The 19,047-nt window shown below is 41.7% G+C and overlaps 2 protein-coding genes across 2 annotated transcripts in view; one reads left to right on the top strand and one right to left on the bottom strand.

Moving 5' to 3' along the window:
• LOC126563385 (histone H4) overlaps nucleotides 1–8,604 on the top strand; it is a 109,673-nt gene extending 101,069 nt beyond the window's left edge. Inside the window, exon 2 of the mRNA XM_050220023.1 lies at nucleotides 8,591–8,604. The gene's annotated coding sequence lies outside the window, so the exon portion shown is untranslated. The remainder of the gene's footprint in view (nucleotides 1–8,590) is intronic.
• Nucleotides 1–19,047, bottom strand: part of LOC126562041 (uncharacterized) — a 307,548-nt gene that overhangs the window by 166,493 nt on the left and 122,008 nt on the right. The gene's annotated exons all lie outside the window — the stretch shown is intronic.

Below are 19,047 nucleotides of genomic sequence, written 5' to 3'. Positions count from 1 at the left end.
TTCGCTGCCAATTCGCGTAGTCTAAGCAGGACACGGCAAAGTCCCGGCAATGGATAGATCGTGTACGGCCGGGTATCGGTGGAGGTGTTAGTGCTTGTATCGTTTTCTTGTTTAACGCTGGAAACAAGTGTCTTTTATAACTGTGAATTTCCTCGCGACATTGCACCATCCCAGCAAGAGTGTTGCTCTTGTTAATGGTAATGGGTGTTGGACGCGGGACGACCGTGGGTGAAGAGGTGGACGGACGACGGCATGTGCCAGTGGAAACAGAAAGGGTTGAAATGTACAACGAAATCGAATTAAATTTTATAACTATTACCCCTACCCGTGTACGTGCCCTCGTCCGGTGCACGGTACGAGTCAATTACGGTACGGCGGCGTTGAGCGGTTTCGCACGCAAACTGTGCGCCACCTTGTCGCGCGCTAAACTGCGATGACGGCGAAGGGTTGCAAGTAGTTACTTCCGCCCGCGATGGAACCATCAACGTAGACGGCGCTAAGAGTAAGTCGATTTTGGTCGGCCGCGGATAGTCGACTGTATGCTGCCGAAGGGTGTCTCTGGGCGTGTCGTGTTCGCTGTGCTGTGCTGTAAACAAGCGAGTCTTTCGATTCGCTAATTTGTTATGTGGGGTGTCAGTTGGTATTATTGTGATTTTAATTTAAATTTAACCATATGCTGCTGCTACTCAAATGGTGCTTAAAACTTTTCCCAGCGCCTGCTTGGTGCTGTGCGCGCGGTTTCTGATTCAGGGGCAAGCAGTGAGCTTGGTTGGCTTGGCAAGTGTCTTGGTGAGTGAATCGTGAAAGCATAGCACCACTTAACACACTCGGGGAGGGAAAAGGAATCCTTCGCGTTGAAGGTTGATAGCTTACGATATTTAGGATGTTGCTCTGTTTGTTGCTGTCAGATAACAACGGTTATCACGTTTCTATCAGTCATTTTTTTCGGTAGCAATTTCAATAAGCGACTATTGCTCAGGAAAATTGAGCAGGAAATTACAAAAAGATGTAATTTTTTTTTATTGCAGAAAAATCTGTTAATATAGCTTCAATTGTATTGATCGTTGACATTTGAATTCAGGTTGGAGTTTCTGCAGCATATGCATGAAAAAGATTACCTTCCCAAAGGCAAAGAAAATTGAACTATTGCGGATATTTAATTATTTTGAATATTCTTTTATTCATTTCCAAGAAGTATTTCATAAAAATATTGTCACATCTCAGATTCCTATTCGACAGGGAGGTAAGACCTTAATGATGATGACGATGGTCCCATTTCCACCCCTGCATGGTATCAAGAAGGACGAAGCTATCTTTAAGACGATAGCCTTAGAAATAAATTTTCATATTTGTTGGAGTTCTTTCTCGACATTGCAGAGGTTCGCAAGGGGTAAAATTTATTTTATAGCTTATTCCAATTTCAATACTTTGAATAGTGCAGCGCAGAATACTCCGAAATCTACATGGATTAGAATCCGATATTCCATAGCTAATCGTTAAAGATGATTAAAAGATTCTATGCGCTGAACTATGAAACATTCTGATCCTGGACGATCAGCTGATTATTTGTAATCGCCAACGAATGATTCAATAAGGTCCTCGATAGAGATTTGTCCACAGTCAGGCAGTAAAGTTTTCATAAACTCCTTCAGCCATGCTGACTAGGTTTGCCTATTAAATAAAATTACTGACCCCAGGACACAAGCTTTGATAATTCCACTGGACATTACATAAAGCCACGGTTTTCATTGCTAGTTTTAACAAAATCTAAAGGTCTTCTAAATCTAAAACATCTAAAACACTGTTCTGTAGCTGAAATCTGTCTACTATTAGATGTTTTCGTCTTTCTCTGGATGCGTGAGGGTGTTGCTAAATGGCGAAGGTTTATAAGCCTGATTGTGAAACCCAAACGTCTTCTTAGTCGTCACATAATTGTCACCTTGGTATTATGAATTTCCGTTTGGAAAAATCAGACGTTTAAAAATCGATGACAGATGTTTGTCGAACGGAAAGTCAAAAAAATGCATTGCCTGAACCAAACGGAAACGCGCGTTAGACCACAAGTTTTCCGTCAGTCAAGTGCAACGGAAAGTATAGTTTGCATTCATAAAAACCATGTTTGAGCGTAAATCTATAAAGTAAAGTAAAAGTGTATAAATTTTACGTGGATATGTTTTGACAATCATTTTGAAGTTGTTTTAGTGATTTTATTTGGTGGTTTGCAGAAATTATTCTGGAGCAAGAACCACGAAAGTCCGTCACGGAAAAAATGTTACGAAAAGTTTATTATTAAACTAAACTAATTCATTAATCACTGACTCTTTTCTAAATTAGCAATTAAAGATACGTATAATTCGATTGAAATCATCTGTGAATGTATGAACTGAGCAACCTGTGCCTGGAACCTATGCAAAAAGTCGACGAAACATTCGTCGACTCTAACGGTTGACCATAATACAAATTTGCTTTCCGTTTGGTTAGAGTCTTTCTGTTGGAAACTTTTCCGTTTGGCTTTGACAATCAGGCCTTATATGGAAGCACAAGATGGTTTTGTCTTCGATTGGAATTCCTTGACTTTTTGCAGTTGAGGGATCGCTCAAAAGATTTAGACTTGTCAATTTTGCCTTGAATGGATTGACCTATAGCGGAATGGACACTCTGCGTCCGCCTGTACACAATATTAATGACCCAGCTACGGGTACAATCAAGCAAAGTCCTCTGGAGCTTGCTGAGCAGTAGAAAGTAAATTTCTTTAGCTTAAAAAACTGTAATTGTAAATGCTTATTTATACCTAACTGTGGATTAGACTCCACATTACACATTACATTGTGTGAGTATTTTGTGGATAAAAAGCCTCCAAAAATGGAAATACTACTACACATGTACCACTCAAATAGTCATCAATAAATATCGCCTCTGTGCAATGCATATCGACTGTCTAATATATTGTCACATTTACTGCTTAGTGCTTACCCGATGAACGGCCATTTTTAACATGTTTCCATGACAGCGCACCTAAACCTTTGTCATTTAATCATGTTTTCGGCATAATACACCGCTGAGCTATTGTTATTTTAAGCAAGCGGTTTTGAAGTCAATTCGTGCTTCGGCGTGGCACACGAACCATCACTATCATCACTAAGCAACGGAGCTAAAAGTGTTGGGTTTTGCTCCAACAGGGAAAGGAAGTGCGGCGTGGAATGTCTAATTTCTCGACAGTTAAGTCGCTACACGTGTCCGCACGGATGTGCGAGCACACGTACATGTGTACACATTTGCAACGGATGAAAGGTCGGCAGGCTCGGAGGGTTGCAGGGAATGGTTGCGATAAAAAGCAGATCATGACACTAATGAATACGTCGAGCAAATCAAACCGGCCATCAAATCAAGAGGTCAATCGTCTTTATTTGAGGGGGGTGGTGTTGGTAATCTTTGGTGGCGAACGTCGTTGCTTTCACAAGCGCAAGGTGGATTATGATGCAATGATGCGGGGGTAAGGCTTCTAGGGCAGATGGAATGCCTCAAAAATGCCAACCGATAGCGACCACGGTGATAGATGGGTTCGGTTTTGTTTTTCTTTTCCACTACTTCTTTCCACGTAGCTGTGCTGCTCAACTTTCCCTTGAGCGCTCTGCTCACCCCATTCCCTGTGCCCGACAGTGCATTCGCTTGACGTGTCACCGGTTCATCTCAGGCGCGTTCATAATTCCGTCAAAAAGGATGACACGAAGTTATGCGAAATTGGGCAGCGAAATTAAAAGGACGAACGGGTGCGGGCCGAAACCGAAAGCATGTTTATAAATACGTCAATTCGTCGTACAGTCACGTGGCGGTGACATTCGTGTCATCTTGGGGTGTGCTCGCTAGAGCTGTGGGATTAGGGGTTGAGTGTTAAGAATCGGCGAAAGGAACAGAGGAACGTTACGTCGTTTCACCTATCGGATGATGCAAACGTGGTGATGATGCTGCTGCTGCTGCTAGTGTTTGAATTTGGTAGTTGCAGTTGGTAGCCGGTAAAGTTGACACGTTTTATGCCTTGTCATCGGGTCACGGACACGGGACATGGCTAGAAGGCAATTGATTTTTGCGGTATGTGGTGCAAGCGATAAACGATGAGAGTAGTAGCAACGTCAGGAGCTGTTGTGTAATTATTTGTCAAGACAGTTAATTGACCGAAATGGTTTCTACTAACAAATATCGAGCAACACGCACAATCATACCCGAATGGATGGTTTTTTTTTTCATTGTTTCTTTTCCAAAAGCAATTAGATCAAGAATTTGATTTATCTCTTATTATAAAATGTTCTTCCCAAATCGCTTTCGATTATCGTAAATCATTAAATCGATACGCGACGCCGGTCTTAATCGCCACACCAATTGAACTAATTAAACGCTGGACGCTTCTTCATGCTTTCGTGGCATCATAGAGCCGGTCCGGCCGAGCCGTAGACGAAACAATAGATCACGCGAATAAAAACCGACCACCCCACCACGGCCGCTGAAACGCCGTTTTTACGCAAGCGATAATTTTACGCGACCTTTCGCGGTTTGGTCGCGAATTTTATGCACATTTATCGTACCGATATAGGGCAGCATACAGGCAGCGATTGTATTGTATCGGTCTCGAATCGGTCCGTGCCGCGATAATCGCGCACACTGATGTGTACGGGTCGAAGGGTTTTGGCTAAATTGAATGGCAAAATTTAATTATCTTCCATCGGCGAGATGAGCTCGTCCTTCCTCGGTCGCTCGCTTGGAGGCAAGTGCACGCACTGCAGACGGGTTAGCACAAGCATAAATAATGTTAACAGCTCTAAGTGCTTATGAAAATATGTTTTTTCTCCACACGGGGTTGCTTGGCGGGTGCTTCCCGGGCGCGTACAGTTTCGCGAAAGAGTATTGGTTTTCCTGCCGAACCGCCGCGTAAATGATAAATGTGTGGTGTGGTATGTGTTGTTGCTGCTGTCGTTGTACGCTCACCCTGATCTCTGTTAATTAAGAATCCGGCCGTGTTTCCTCTCGGCTTTTTGATTTAACGACCAGTTTTCGTTGGCCCCCCCGTCTATTTGCCTGTCGATCGTTGGTATTGGTGGCAATCATAATTGGAAGGTAATTTAGGCAATCGGTTCGGGTTTGTGTTTTTAGAGCAATGATAACAGTATGGAATGAAATGAAATTGGAAATTTTGTATTTTTTGTCGAAAAATAAAAATACTGTGAAGTGGTTATTTCATGGCAAACAATAATTTACTTTAGGAATAACTTTCTTTACGGCATAACCATAACATGATGGTTAACTTCAAAACAAAATTTATAATACCTAAAATTATTCAGTTTATCATGGTTTTTGTGTGATTTTTATAAATATAATTGAAGATATGATCATGAATGCTGGAATTTCATTATGTAGTCACTAAACGCGTGAGAATCGCGGTGAATGTAAGGCTGAGCCTGTATAATACATACATGACACGCACCACACAGTATTTAACTCAAACGATATTCAACTGCTACTTTGTTTCCGTCATTTCAATGTCAGAATCAATCTTGCATCGCATCTCCCTGCCTTCTTTCCATCCTAGACTTTCTTCCTCTCTTGCTTCTTAATGTTCTTCTGCTCTGATTCTTTGCTCTTTTTTTAGATTTGGCACAGTTTTAACTCTAGCTCCTTCTGTACCATAGTTTTTAGATTTCAAAATTAATAAAATAAATTAATAAATAAATTTGACGATTGTATAGCCCGTGAGGCAAACAGTTTAAATAAACAATATAAATAACAATAACAACAATACAAATGGTCTATAAGCCGTCTTGATATATAACGTCTAGTACCTGGACCGATTGCATCCGCTTATTTAATAGCATACGTTCTACTTAATATTGCAACATAAATCAATAGCAACAAGAAGCAAGCAAGGGGTGGCAGCTGCGCCGGTCTTCACACACAGGATCAGAGCTTAAATCCCACCCCGATCGTTCCTCCGTAGTGAGGACTTTCTATCCAACTGCGTGGCAAGTCTCTCGTAAGCCATTCGATGACCTTTGTGATCTAGTAGGTCGATAAGCCTTGAAGAAGAGCAAGAAAATATAGTCACAAAACATTTTCTAAGTTGATCTATTATGAGTCAACTATTCGCGTGACTAATTCGCTAATACAATATCTTAAGAGTAGCAATACGGCCTGGCCGTCCCTTATGAATAAAAAAAAAAACATCTTAAGAGTAGCTAAGCTATTAAATTTTTCCTGCAGCTAAGCAATTGACAGTCCTAATAAGAGTTGGAGCATTACTTGTTTTGGGTTTAGTGCCCGGAAGCAAGATTTTTTTCACCCTTAGTTCTATCGTGGTAGGTAAGATGATTTGTCAGTTGTAACGGATGGTTGGTTTACATTGACATTGACATATTTTTTATACCGTTTTTTGTATGAGCACTGACTGAATTATGCAAATTATTCCCATATTTACTACTTTACATCGACAATACCTAAAATAAATAAATTAAAAACAATTTTTCATCGCAATAAAAAAACGAATTTAACATGCTTAAACTATATTTTAGTTCCTTAAGTGCTTTAGTGCTTAATAAAAAACATAATTCAATAAAACACAATTACAATTCAAAATAACGCGGTACTGACGACAGACCTCCAACCAATTTTCAACCTTCCGGCACTGTAATGACGTCATCGTTTGTGAGCTTTAGTTCAGTTTCCGAACAAAAGATGGCGCTACCAGTGACGATAAAGCGTCTCGAAAAAGGGGAGGAGCGTAGACGAGCTGAACGATAGACGAAAATGGAAGAGAGGGAAGCAGAAAAGCATGCGGCATACAAAAACGCTTCAAGGCGAAACGCTTAAACTTTGCTAGGGGTTGTTTGTTTATTTTCCACGCGTTTTTGTTAATTTTTGTGCAATAACAAAAAAAAAAAAACGCCCGGTGACAAAAGTATTAGTAGTAGTAGTCAGCCATTTTTGTTGTTGCTTTTTAGTTTGTATTGATTAATACCTTAAAATGCACGGCAGCAACAGAAACAACTTTATTAGTGTGTATCTTATCGCTTATCAAAATTTGTTTAGTTGAAACATATTTCACATTATTCTAGGAGGAAGGGGGTAGGGGGATGGGGGATCCAAAACAACACCAACACATGCGGAGAAATTATATCGGTGACCTAAGCTAAAAACACAAAATGTGCAAACATGTAAAGTGAACAGAATATATACGACTTAATTGTAATATCGCGTTCCGCGCCTGTATCGACGCTGGTGGCGAATGGAGCGGTGCGGTGTGGTGGGAGCGATGCGCCAACCTTTGAAAGCCTTTGGCTGCCCTAGTTTTTGCTGCTGCTGCTGCTGCTGTAGTTGTCGTACACTTTGCATAGAAATGCGTGAGCTTTCGGGTTTGTGAAGATTATGAGCCGACTACCTCGCAAACGAGACGCTTCGACACAAAGAGGGGAAAAAAATCGGGACCGAGAAAAAATTGAGATACGAATCACTGGCCAGTGCGCACTAATGGCATGTTCTTAATCAAATAAATTGTACATTCTAGGTGGAAATTAAAATAAGATTGCTCCACGTACAGATTCCACAGGCGGCCTGCTTACGAACCGTATAATAATAGGCGCTTTGGCTCGACGTTTGCTCGCTGGCCGCGGCCAACGAATGCAACCGTTTCGGGGGTTTTGATGTAGCTGTTCTGGTAGCGTTTGTGTTTTGTATTCGGGCCGGTAACAACAAACCATGTTTGAAAGAAAAATAGGCTCAGCAGGGCAGGCACAACTATCTTACACCCATGCGCCTAAACTGCTAGTTCGGCAAACATATAAATTAGCTTAATGAAGCAAATGAATATTTTGTTACATTTATAGAACCCAGAGAGTACCAGCCACAAGCTAGCGAGGAAGGTTTGGGGAAGAATTGTACGGGAACCACACAAACACATAGGGCGGTTGGGAGAGCATTAGCATAATGCTTTATGTGATTTTAGCACGTTTTCGTTTCTATAATTGAACATGCGGAATAATGGCACGGGTGCAAACTAATAACGCTTAAAGGTGGTGAAATTCGATTGGATGTAAAGTTGGGTTGAGTTTTGTGGTGGTTGGGTGCGTTTTATTATTTTTTTTGGTGCCGCGGTTTTATCGAAAACTACTGCTCAACGTGATTCCAAACGATCGGTTGAGGTTAAGCAGATTTAATTACAATTTACTCTCGTTTCATGTTAATAAGGCAGCTCGGGTTTTTTTTCTTTTCTACCAACAAAACTTGCGACGAAAGACTTCATTTTTGTTATGGTGTTTTATAGGCATATTCCGATTTCCCTGCTGCCGTAATCGTGAACCGCAACATGGGCATTCGAAAATTTACGGTACTGACCTTGATAGCTACAAACGGAGCCGGCAGGTTAAAAATTTTTAATACCACCATCACGATAACGATAGCATACGGAAGCTGAAGAAATGAGTTTTTAACATCTCTATTGCGGACGAAACTTTGGTGTGGACACAAAAAAAAAGAATCCTAACATAACTAACGCCCAAACTTCAGTGTTGTGTTCTCTTTCCTGTTGCAGTTTTCAGTTCACAGCTAGCAAACGACGACGCCTTTACCAAAGCAGCGGTTGATGGTTGTCTACAAGAAATGAAAAACAAAAACCATCCACCGAATATCGAGATAAAGCTTCTTCTATCGGTCCGAAAAAAACATCGTAAAACTAAAATGTTTTCACCGTTACTATCGTCACACCGGAGTCCAGTGTGAAGGGAGCTGTGCGCTCATCACACAAAACCGATTGTGACGAGCTTGTGATGGAGTGGAAAATGTTCACCCGTGCACCGATCGGACCATCGGGGGCCGGTATTGGGTTTGCTGCTAAATTTATTGTTATTAGTAATTTACCGTGGCTTGGTAGGAAAAAGGTTTAGTGGGCTTAAATAAAAAATAAAAAAAAGTTCGCTACTGCCACCCTGGCAATCGTTATTAGCTTCTGTGTGGTGACCGCCGTCTTGATGTTCGTGGTTAGGATTTTTAATAGGTTTTTTTTGTTGATACGTCTAATAATTTGTCGGGATCGTTCGTTCGATCATAAACCATCCGCCAGTCCATCAGTCGCAGTCGTCATCATGCAGATGAGATTGTGAGCGGGAGCTGGCTGACGGAATTGAGTTCATCACAAAAAGGCAGATGAAACCGCAGCGGTGATGCCTAAGGACTGCGGTGTCGGTTCGGCAACTTAGCTACCCGATGATTTGATTAATGATCTGAAAACCTTCCTCCCCCCCCCCCTTCCCCCGCTTACCAACAAGACACGATACCTCAGTAGAAGGAAGCCACGCTGACCATCGATTGAAATCGATTCATCGGTCACATGGCCGGCCGATGGGATGGAGGTTTTATGTCTTTTGCAATGTCCGAATGAGATGGAAGGTATGTGAAGGCTAAATGACTTATCTAACGGTTGTTGGGGTATGTTTTGTTGTAAATTATGGCGTTTGGCACTTCATAAACCACCATCAAATGTTGGCGAGCGATGCAATACTATGTTGCAGTTCGTTCAATTTCTTAATGTTTTCTACTGATAGGTGAAGTCTATCTTGAGGGGGAATCGAACAAACATTTACAACATAATTAGCAGTGCTTGTCTAACGAGGATAGGTGTTTTCTGCTAGTGCTTCTAGACAAAACGTAGTTATGCAAACCACGTCCGTAGAAAATACAATAAAAATAAGCAATCAGGTAGATTGCTCCACATTTTAAACGGTTTTACAAATTCATATTATCACTGTACTGAAATTTGAGGTTAAAATAGCATTTGAAAACATATTTGCCATCATCCACATACGATCTCTGTTGTCTCTCTGATAGTTCGATTTCTTTGACATTCACACCTTCATGTCTCGGCTTGCCTCTGCTGACATCATTGACCTTATTTTATCCGTAGCGGGTTAGTCAGTACTTATTACTTATCCACAAGCATTGCTGTCTCTCACACACACACCGTTGAAGATACCGTAGCTGAGGTAATGCTGAGATTGGTCCAGGATCAGCCTGGAAAATCATGATTACCGATGTTAGTTGGAAGTGTCTCAATAGAGTTAGTTGGAAGAGTCTGGCTCTTCGGTGACCAACGGTGGTCGTGAAGCTCAGATGCCCGAAAACCTTCACCAAGTTGTCATAGTGCCCTGATGAATAGCTTCAGGTAATAATCAAACAATACCCAAAGGATGGTCTCTAGATCTTCCATGATCTCCATGAAGATCTCCTCGAAAAAAAAGGTACCACAGCAGAGTCCTTAGAATCTGCTGCTCGAAAATGACGATTGCATTGGGTGCCTCTGTCAGAGTCTAGACTAGTGCTCGTAGAGGAACACAGGATGTACCAATGTGTGATAATAAAACTGGCATTGTGCAACAAACGTTGATTACAAATGCTTTATGTTGATTTCGTAGCAGTAGAGTATTCTTTTGCCTTTAATTTTGATCGATTGAACCCAACATCTTTGTGCTGATGATTTATTATTCGCATTTTCTGCGAAAACCCAAAGATCAACCCAAAAAGTTTAAGCAGCTTTGTGCGTAGCAGCATAAAATGTGAAGAATAAATTTCCTTTCTGCAAAAGCATGTTTGTGAAGTTCCGCTTTTAACGGACAGGTTATGGCGAGCCATGTAAGGAAATACTAGAGTTATTTATACCCTTTAATCAGAAAGGCAGTCCTTGCTTCAGCCATGGGTGGGTTATAGTATTTGGAGTTGGATCTCTCGAAAAGTAGTTGTTTGAGCATAGAAACCTTAGACATTGGAAGGGACCCTAACATAATAAGGGGAAAACTCTTGGAAAGTGGAAAGGATCCGTTGCACCAATGGCTGAGACATCAAGAACCTTAACACCAGTTCCGGCCTCGCCTACACTTTGTAAATCCAGAGTCCTCGACCATGGTTTAGTTCCTCCTATGTCTTGCCTGTATTACAGTGTGAAGTCCTGCGCTGCTACGCCTTTGCCACCGGATTCTCAAGTTATCTGCTCTAAACTATGGTTTCGATATGGTATCCGTTGCAGAGGTCAATGAACAAGCAGGTTCTTTCTATACAAACGACCCGCACTACCATCACGTCAGATTACCATCAAGTAAAACAGTTCATAATTCAAACGCAGGGAATGTAGTTAGCAGAATAAAGATCATTGACAACGGTTATATTAATATAATGAACACGATTAACACAAACTCACACTTAAAAGATGATTTAGCTCCCCAAAGGGTGTGTGTGTGTGTGTGTGTGTGTGTGTGTGTGTGTGTGTGTGTGTGTGTGTGTGTGTGTGTGTGTGTGTGTGTGTGTGTGTGTGTGTGTGTGTGTGTGTGTGTGTGTGTGTGTGTGTGTGTGTGTGTGTGTGTGTGTGTGTGTGTGTGTGTGTGTGTGTGTGTGTGTGTGTGTGTGTGTGTGTGTGTGTGTGTGTGTGTGTGTGTGTGTGTGTGTGTGTGTGTGTGTGTGTGTGTGTGTGTGTGTGTGTGCGTTCTGGCGATCCTGTCATTTTGCCCGTTCAAGATTGTCCGATTGCAAACGCAAGATCAAAAGGCACGGCGACTACCATCGCCGATTTCCGTCAATGTGACGAATGAGACCACCGAGGGCATGCGAGCGTTGGTTCTGTGCACGGATTTCATTGCCGGGGCGGGATTGTCGTAAACTTAAAAGCATAATTAAAAAAAAAAGCGCAATCACAAATTGAGTTTCGGTAGATTAAAGCCGCATCCACCGACGGGTCGGGTTGAATGATTCGTTTTGGGAACCAGCCGTACCACCGAACCCCAGCAGCACGAGATGATTTTAATGGTTTGCGGCGAGTGTATGATTCCCGTGTGGAGTTTTGTGTGAAATTTCTAGTTCGACATGTTGTCGACAGCAGGTAACATTACGAATACCCGAAGGCCGCCCCTCCAGTCGCAAGGGAAATGTGGGCAGGGGAACAGGTTGCCCAAGTTTCAGGTGCGGAACAATTGAAACACACGAAAACACACAAGCGGTGTGTAGCGGATGAAAATTTTATTACGCTAGCTCATTTGCCTGAGGTCCCTGCGGACGACTAGGCGGCACGGTGGGTTCTAGAGTGGGTTTCCCTGGACACGGGAGCAATTAAAAAGAGATTGTTTTTCTTTTTCTCTGAACGACGACCCAGCCGCCGCACAGCCATCGGCAGCCTCCTTTGGCAGAACCAATTCACAGCCCCCCCCCCCCCCCCCCCCAAACCACTGGGAGACGCTCGATAGCGGTGTATGTCGGCTTGCTTGCTTCACAGTGACCCTTTTGGGAGTCAGAGTCGTAAAAGCAGGGTGATGTTTCTATACGCCGAGAGCCATCAAACGGTCGGTGCAAGACACGGGTGGCTTCATACGTTCGCGCGGCAGCGGTAAAAGACATTCCACCGCCCAGCGTCAGACAATTCTTCGCGGAACAACCTGCGGATCGCTGACCACCGGCGATACTGGCCGCGGAACAGCGGTGGGCAAGGCGTATTAAGGATGACGAGAATGTGCAAGGAGACGGCAAACATGGTCCGGCTCCTTCAAAGAAAGACATACGACATAACACGAGGGCTTAATGTGTTGGATGTTTGCCATTTTACTAAGGCAGATGGATGGACGGGAATGGTTGTAAAGTGGCATGGTGATGGGATGGAGGGGATGGGAGAGAGGAGGGGATGGTTATGTTCGGTGGTAAACCTTCCAGCAGTTTTTGGCGGCTGATCTGGCCGAGTGGGGACCACACCGGGACACAGGATGATCGCTCTCCTTCATTGTCAGTCATCAAATGCATTATCACCATCGTGAAAAAGTACCATCTTCATCATCGCCTTCGTGGGAGCAAACGAGATTAAGTGTGGTACGAAAAACACTCCCCAAAATGACGGAATGTTGCTTAATGGTGGAAATTTAATTTTTTTCTTTTGGCACGAAAAACTTGCACAAAAACGCCGAAATTTTGTATTTGCTGGACTGTCGGTGTATGAGATTGCTTTTCGGCTTTTTGTTTGTTAGTAGGTGGCGTAAAGGTGCGGGACGGCGTCGCGATAAAATTAAAGATACACGTACATTTAGATACTGAACGCTTTTCGCGGCCCCGTCATTCACAACGCATGTAGTTGCAAGCAATTTGGCAGATGAAGATAGGGATAAACAGGTGTATGGAATGAAATATGGCGATATCAGATGGAGAGTTATTTAATACAGAGAAATGTCTTCCTAAAAAGGGTTGTTTGGTATCAGAGCTAAAGAACGAGTAGATTCGAAAAAACCAAGTACTAATTTTTAAAAAAATTATTTTGTTTTCAAGTTTTTCAGATGAAAACATCAACTATTAGTTGCAGATATTCGTTGTATAATTTAAAAATATTTACTCTTTCAGTTTCCCAACTAACTATTTCAAATTCTTCTGAAAACTTTGCTATATTGTCGGCCAATTTGTCTCGCTTGCCAGCAAGCGCATCTCCAAAGAGACTTGTTACAGGATACTGAATAGAAATCTCGTTTTTATTTGGTGACAGTATCTCAGAAGGTGTTCTGTGCCTGTCATTTCTGGCTTTATTGTAGTGTTGTCAGATGCGGGACTCGGAAGGATTCGAGCTGACTGCCGGGATTCCATTGGGATTCGATTTGATTGGGATACCATTGAGAATCCTATCCTCCTATCCTTCTACCGAGAATTGTTCTGGTTAGGATTCTTTATCGTCAATGACTCACATCTCACATCTTACTATAGATAAAATCCCAGATCTCACTATAGTGTGCAAACACTTTTCACTATAGTGAGAAGCGAGATTTTGTTCGTTTTCCAATTAGGATTCGATGGGGATTCTATAGAGATTCGATAAGGACTCTTCAACGACTGGGTTGCTCCCTTTGGTATTCACTTTTCCCAACACTACTTGATTGACTCTTTAGTACATCATTATGGAACATATGATTCAAGCTGTCGGATCACTAATATAGAGGTCTTGTTACTTTGCAAGTCCATGTAGTAGCGCAGGAAGCTCCAGGAAGCTGGCTTCTGTGTTTTGTGTGATAACTCGTCAAAAGAAGAAGAGGCATATTACAGTGTGGTAAAAAAATTCCACAAGAATTCTCCAATGCCTCCAGGACTCCAATGTTGCATGTCTATCAGACTACCCTGTATGACAGGGGCTATAACACCGCTTGGAGAGCTTATAAAGTTGCAAACGTTCTCGGAATCTCTCAAGGTCTAGATAAGTCGTCTGCCAATCCATTGCCTCGGCCTCAGTCAGTCTCAATCTAGGTAAAACGTGCGTCCTTTGTCTTTGTGGTCTTAAGGAGGTATTAGTCTGTTCCAATTACTTTTACATAATTTCCAGATTTCTTGATTTCTTCTTGGCTTGGCTTGTCTGAGTATCCATCTGCGTAGTATCGATAAGTCTAGTAAGACATTCGATGGCTGACGTGATCTAGTAGGTCGTAGAGGCAAGAATAATAAGAAGAAGGAGCATTATTATAAGAAGAAGCATACTTTTAAATTATAACCCAAAAATTAGTAAATTCAGCAACAGGTCAACATTGTGAGACAGATCTTGTCAGAGGTGTCGTTCTTGATTTAAGCATACATAAGTTATCTAATTCTTTAAAACTAATTGAGCTGGCTACTTAAAATGATGAACAGCTAAACCGCTTGAAGAAGATATCTGTTAGAAGTACCAACTATATGCTGATACACATAAGCTAACGAGGATATTTTAATCATCAAGATGATGCTTCGGAGGACCTATCTGTATTTACGGCCAATTAAGGGCTAGCTACAATTAGACTCGCTATTCCTTCGATACTTTATTAGAATGAGCATAACGATGTTTGACGAAAATCTTAACACGTATTTAAGATTAAGTTTATCTGTAGTTATTGACTAGAAGAACCAGAAATGTATCATAGCAGACTGGAGAACGTCCCATAGGACGTTCGATATTCACACTTAAACGTTAGTTTCCTAAACTTCTCAAAAGAATGATAACGAAACGTGATACAGCTCCAACTTTCGCAGTCATATTCTAATTAACGGCAAGGGGAATTAAATTTTTCCATGCGCCTGGCCGAACCCTTTCTGATTACCTCGAAATCGAATTCGATCAATCCGAACCTCGGTGTGATTTTGAGCGGGTTAGAAAATTCAAATCCCTCAATGCCGCTTTATGTTGGTCGGTTATTTACACGTCCCGTTTTCTAGGAAGTCACCTGCTTTCGATCGTTTCGTTTGATCTCGTGCCAATCTTGCGATCGAGATGTGGACACTCGCCCACCGTTCCTTCGTGGGCCGAGACTACTCCACTTTCTTTTAACACATTTTGCGCCAGCGGTGGCCATTCCTGTGACAAGTGCCGCCAGCTTTCATCTTATCCCGCCATCGGGCGGTAGGACTGTCCATCGGGTCGGACGTTCCTCATCGTAATAGTCCCACGCCGGTTGGCTATGGAAAAAGGAACAAAAAAAAAGTGGTAGGAGCGTTAAATTTATACACGCGTACGTGATGAAGCTGCCGCGGATTGGCCCGATGGTGCATTTTAGAGATTTAGATTTTTAATTACATGTGTTTATATTTCTCCTACCGGGCGAGCGATGAGATGAAACAAAAGGCAAAAGGAGAAGCGAAATGCACACGAACACACGGCGGCAAGGGTCTTTGCACCTTTGGGCACTTCAAAGCATCGGGGGTTTGGGTGGCACGACACTGCTTATAAAATTTTAATTTTAATTAATCGCTACCACGCTGCTGCCGACAGTTCGGTTTGGCTGGCGGTCCTGTGGGGGTTCTAAGCATAACATTCGTGTTAAGCTATTCACATTAATGTAGGTGGTTGGGTGCTGAAGCGGAGTAGAGCTGTTTGCTAGGTAGTTGATGCCGCCCGCGTGTCACTGAGCTAGGAGTGCATTTTGTCTGGGTTCCAGCGGTGTCTCGTCTGGTTCGAGTGACTTCACTGTGGGCCGTTTGTTAATGGGGTGTGTGTGCTTGAGAAAGCATCGTTGTCACCTGTATAAGTAGAGAAGTAAAGAGCTTCCAGGTTTGGTTGGTCGTATGTGTGTCGTCTTTACATTTGCCACACACGTTTTATCCCAACATGTACCATTAAAGTACAGTGCTGGACAAAGTAGATGCTATATGGTAGGCAAATAAAATGAAAATATGGGTTGAATGCAAGCCCAGTTGCAGGCCTGTAATTTCCAATGAGTTTTCTTGTGCCAAGGAACGAAAAATTTATTGAACACAATATGGAGACAGTCTATTAGGTTAGCTTGAACTAAAGAATCAGTACCTGTTTATGGCATTTTGTACACTCATGGTAGACTTTTGTGCACATGTAATAAAAACATTTGTTCACTAGTGTACTCCACACCGTACACCATTTTTATACGTTACTTCACCCTTTTCGTTCCTATAAAACAGTGCCCAGCTCTCAGACACCAGGCGATCCATTCGTTTGTAGTTTTCCGCCGTCCCACAGGTCACAAGGGCGAGGGCGCCCATTCGAACCGCACTAACCGGACGACCCTGTTCAACACGGAAGGCTTGTATGATTTATTGTACTCTCTCGGAACTTCTTTATCTTGGTCCCGTCTTAGCTTAGGCGAGGGCGACTCATCCAATTAGAAATTGGAGCAAAACACGCCACGTACAGGTGCTTGAGTGTTTTATGTTTCACCGTCCGAATCTGTCATCAACGGTTTGCTCATTTTTCGGTAAGAACTTATAAATTTGTGCCTTTCCGTCTATTAGTTCCGCTACCGCCCGGCATGGGTGAGATTGGTTAGGCTCGACGCTCTAGCTCGGATCGTCTACGAATGGGATAATGGAAGGTGCAGGTTATTTTGCCTTCAGAACAATGCGGCCGTTGCTCAGGTGATGGTTGAAACGAACTCAACTCGGGAAGACATTTTTAAAGATTCTGGTAAAGATAAGAAGCTAGATACAATTCGTCACCGAAATTTAATTCATGACAAATGTTCTTTAGTGGTAATCCAAGATGGGAAATAATAGCTGAACGTGTATCTTATGATAGAAATGATCACAATGCTGTTTAGCTGTCGGTATAAAAATGTAAATAACTTGATAAAAAGCTGGACAGCGAACGGCGTGAAAATTCTAGCTCGATTGTTGGAAGACGTTTCAAAGGTAATTTCTATCTCTCTCTTTCTAATTTGCTCATGAATAATGCGAAAAAATATGAATTTTAGGATAGCGATGTTGTGTTGTGTTTTGAAAAGGCTATGATGACTTTAAAGTTTTTAACTAATTAATTTACTATTACTATTTAATTATTCCCCTGTTGTGAGTTGATCCAACTACGTGGTATCAGTAAGTCTACTCTTTCCACAAAAGCCCTCAAACTATGATCATGCCAGCCATCTAGAATTGCTTACTAGAATTGCCAATACCACGTACTAGTTGCATAGTCAGTCCTATCTATTTGGGGACGATCCGGATGGGATTTGAGCCTCGGTTCTTCCGTTTGAAGACAGGCGCCGCCGTAGCTCCATCGGTCCGCCCCAGACTAAAAGCCTAATACTGTGCTGCATAGCAAGGCAGGTCTTCATTTTACTTTATTGAAAGTAGAGCTTATTTAACAGAACTATATCAAACATATATTATTGTAGTTCCATATGTTACAGGAAAATGCAAATGATAGCGTGCGGCGGGCCAACTTTAGAGAATAGCGCAAGCGCTTATGAAATCCTCAACCAATGATATAAAACGAATCAACAAAAATAGACACAAAATCATCCAAAATTGTTACGGAAGCCGGTGCGATTGATATGGAAAATGTATATTAGTAGTTGAAGAGTTGAAAATGTAAATAAACTTTTCACAACAATATTTTACAAAATTACCTACGTTCTGCGCGCGAAAATCAAATGAAAATTATTTTCATACAGTGATAAATTAAAAGTATTTGGTGTTTACCATCAAACAACAAAAATAAAAAGAAACCCGTATTTCAAAAATATTTTAATATTCGTATGCGAGAATTAAATCAGTGCGTGTATACAAATGCGTTCAAAAATCGTCCAGGCGAGCAACGGTTCGACTGATTCGTTTAGGTACAAAAATTATTTTATTTTATTTTTATTTACAATTGATTATTACGGTCCAGTGCTGTATTGTCAACACCGCTTGTGTTGAATAGATTTTCGCATATGGATAAGGCATTTCCTCCTTATTTTTTGCCTTATCCCGGGCATACTCGGTTAAAAATTATTTTATGTTCGTCTAGAAAGCGCAGTATGTACTGTTCTACCAAAAGTATATCTGTTTTTGTGAATTTTGTATGTTGCAAGTATTATCCTAATAGCAACGTGTGTTAATTTTTGGTGCTAGCATTTATAATATATTAACATAAAGAGCTTGTTTACAATTTTTCAACTCGCCAACCGGCTAGTGTACATTTTCCGTATCAATCGCACCGGCTTCCGTAACTATTTTGGAGAATTTTGAACCTATTCTTGCTGATTCGCTAATGTATTGCGGGTTTTTATTTCAGTGGTCGAGCATTTCTTAACCGTTTGAGCTATTCTCCAAAGTTGGCGCGCCGCAAGCTATCATTTGCATTTTCCTGTAAGATAAATGAGTAAAAATTACTATATTTGGTTTAATGGATCCTTTTTAAATCCTTTTTGAAAGGGAAGAAAATTGTAGCAGATAACAGTGTGAATTTTAAGTTATTATAACACTATCAGCAGCTATTTAAAGATTTTAAGAACCGAAGTGCATGGCAACTGGATTCAATTGAATGTAGAAAAAATAATTAAACTACAACCTAATCATTCCTTAAAGTAATCGATCGTGAGACCTCTGCAAAGAACCTGCCAGATAACATTGAACATACCAAAATGTAAACCATTTATCAGCGTTCAAAGATGTCAGCAATTTTCTGGTAATTGTAAACAATTGCTCTTTGGGTCACCGATCACCAAGATCCCATGAACAGGCCATGCTCAACAACCGAACCCGTTACTGACATAATCGTTGCGATGAACGGATCATCTTTCTTCCGTCGTT

This window comes from Anopheles maculipalpis, chromosome 3RL (genome assembly GCF_943734695.1).
Source record: "Anopheles maculipalpis chromosome 3RL, idAnoMacuDA_375_x, whole genome shotgun sequence".
Classification (NCBI taxonomy): Eukaryota; Metazoa; Arthropoda; class Insecta; order Diptera; family Culicidae; genus Anopheles; species Anopheles maculipalpis.
The sequence above is the reverse complement of the archived record's forward strand: the minus strand, read 5'-3'. Positions and strand labels throughout refer to the sequence as shown.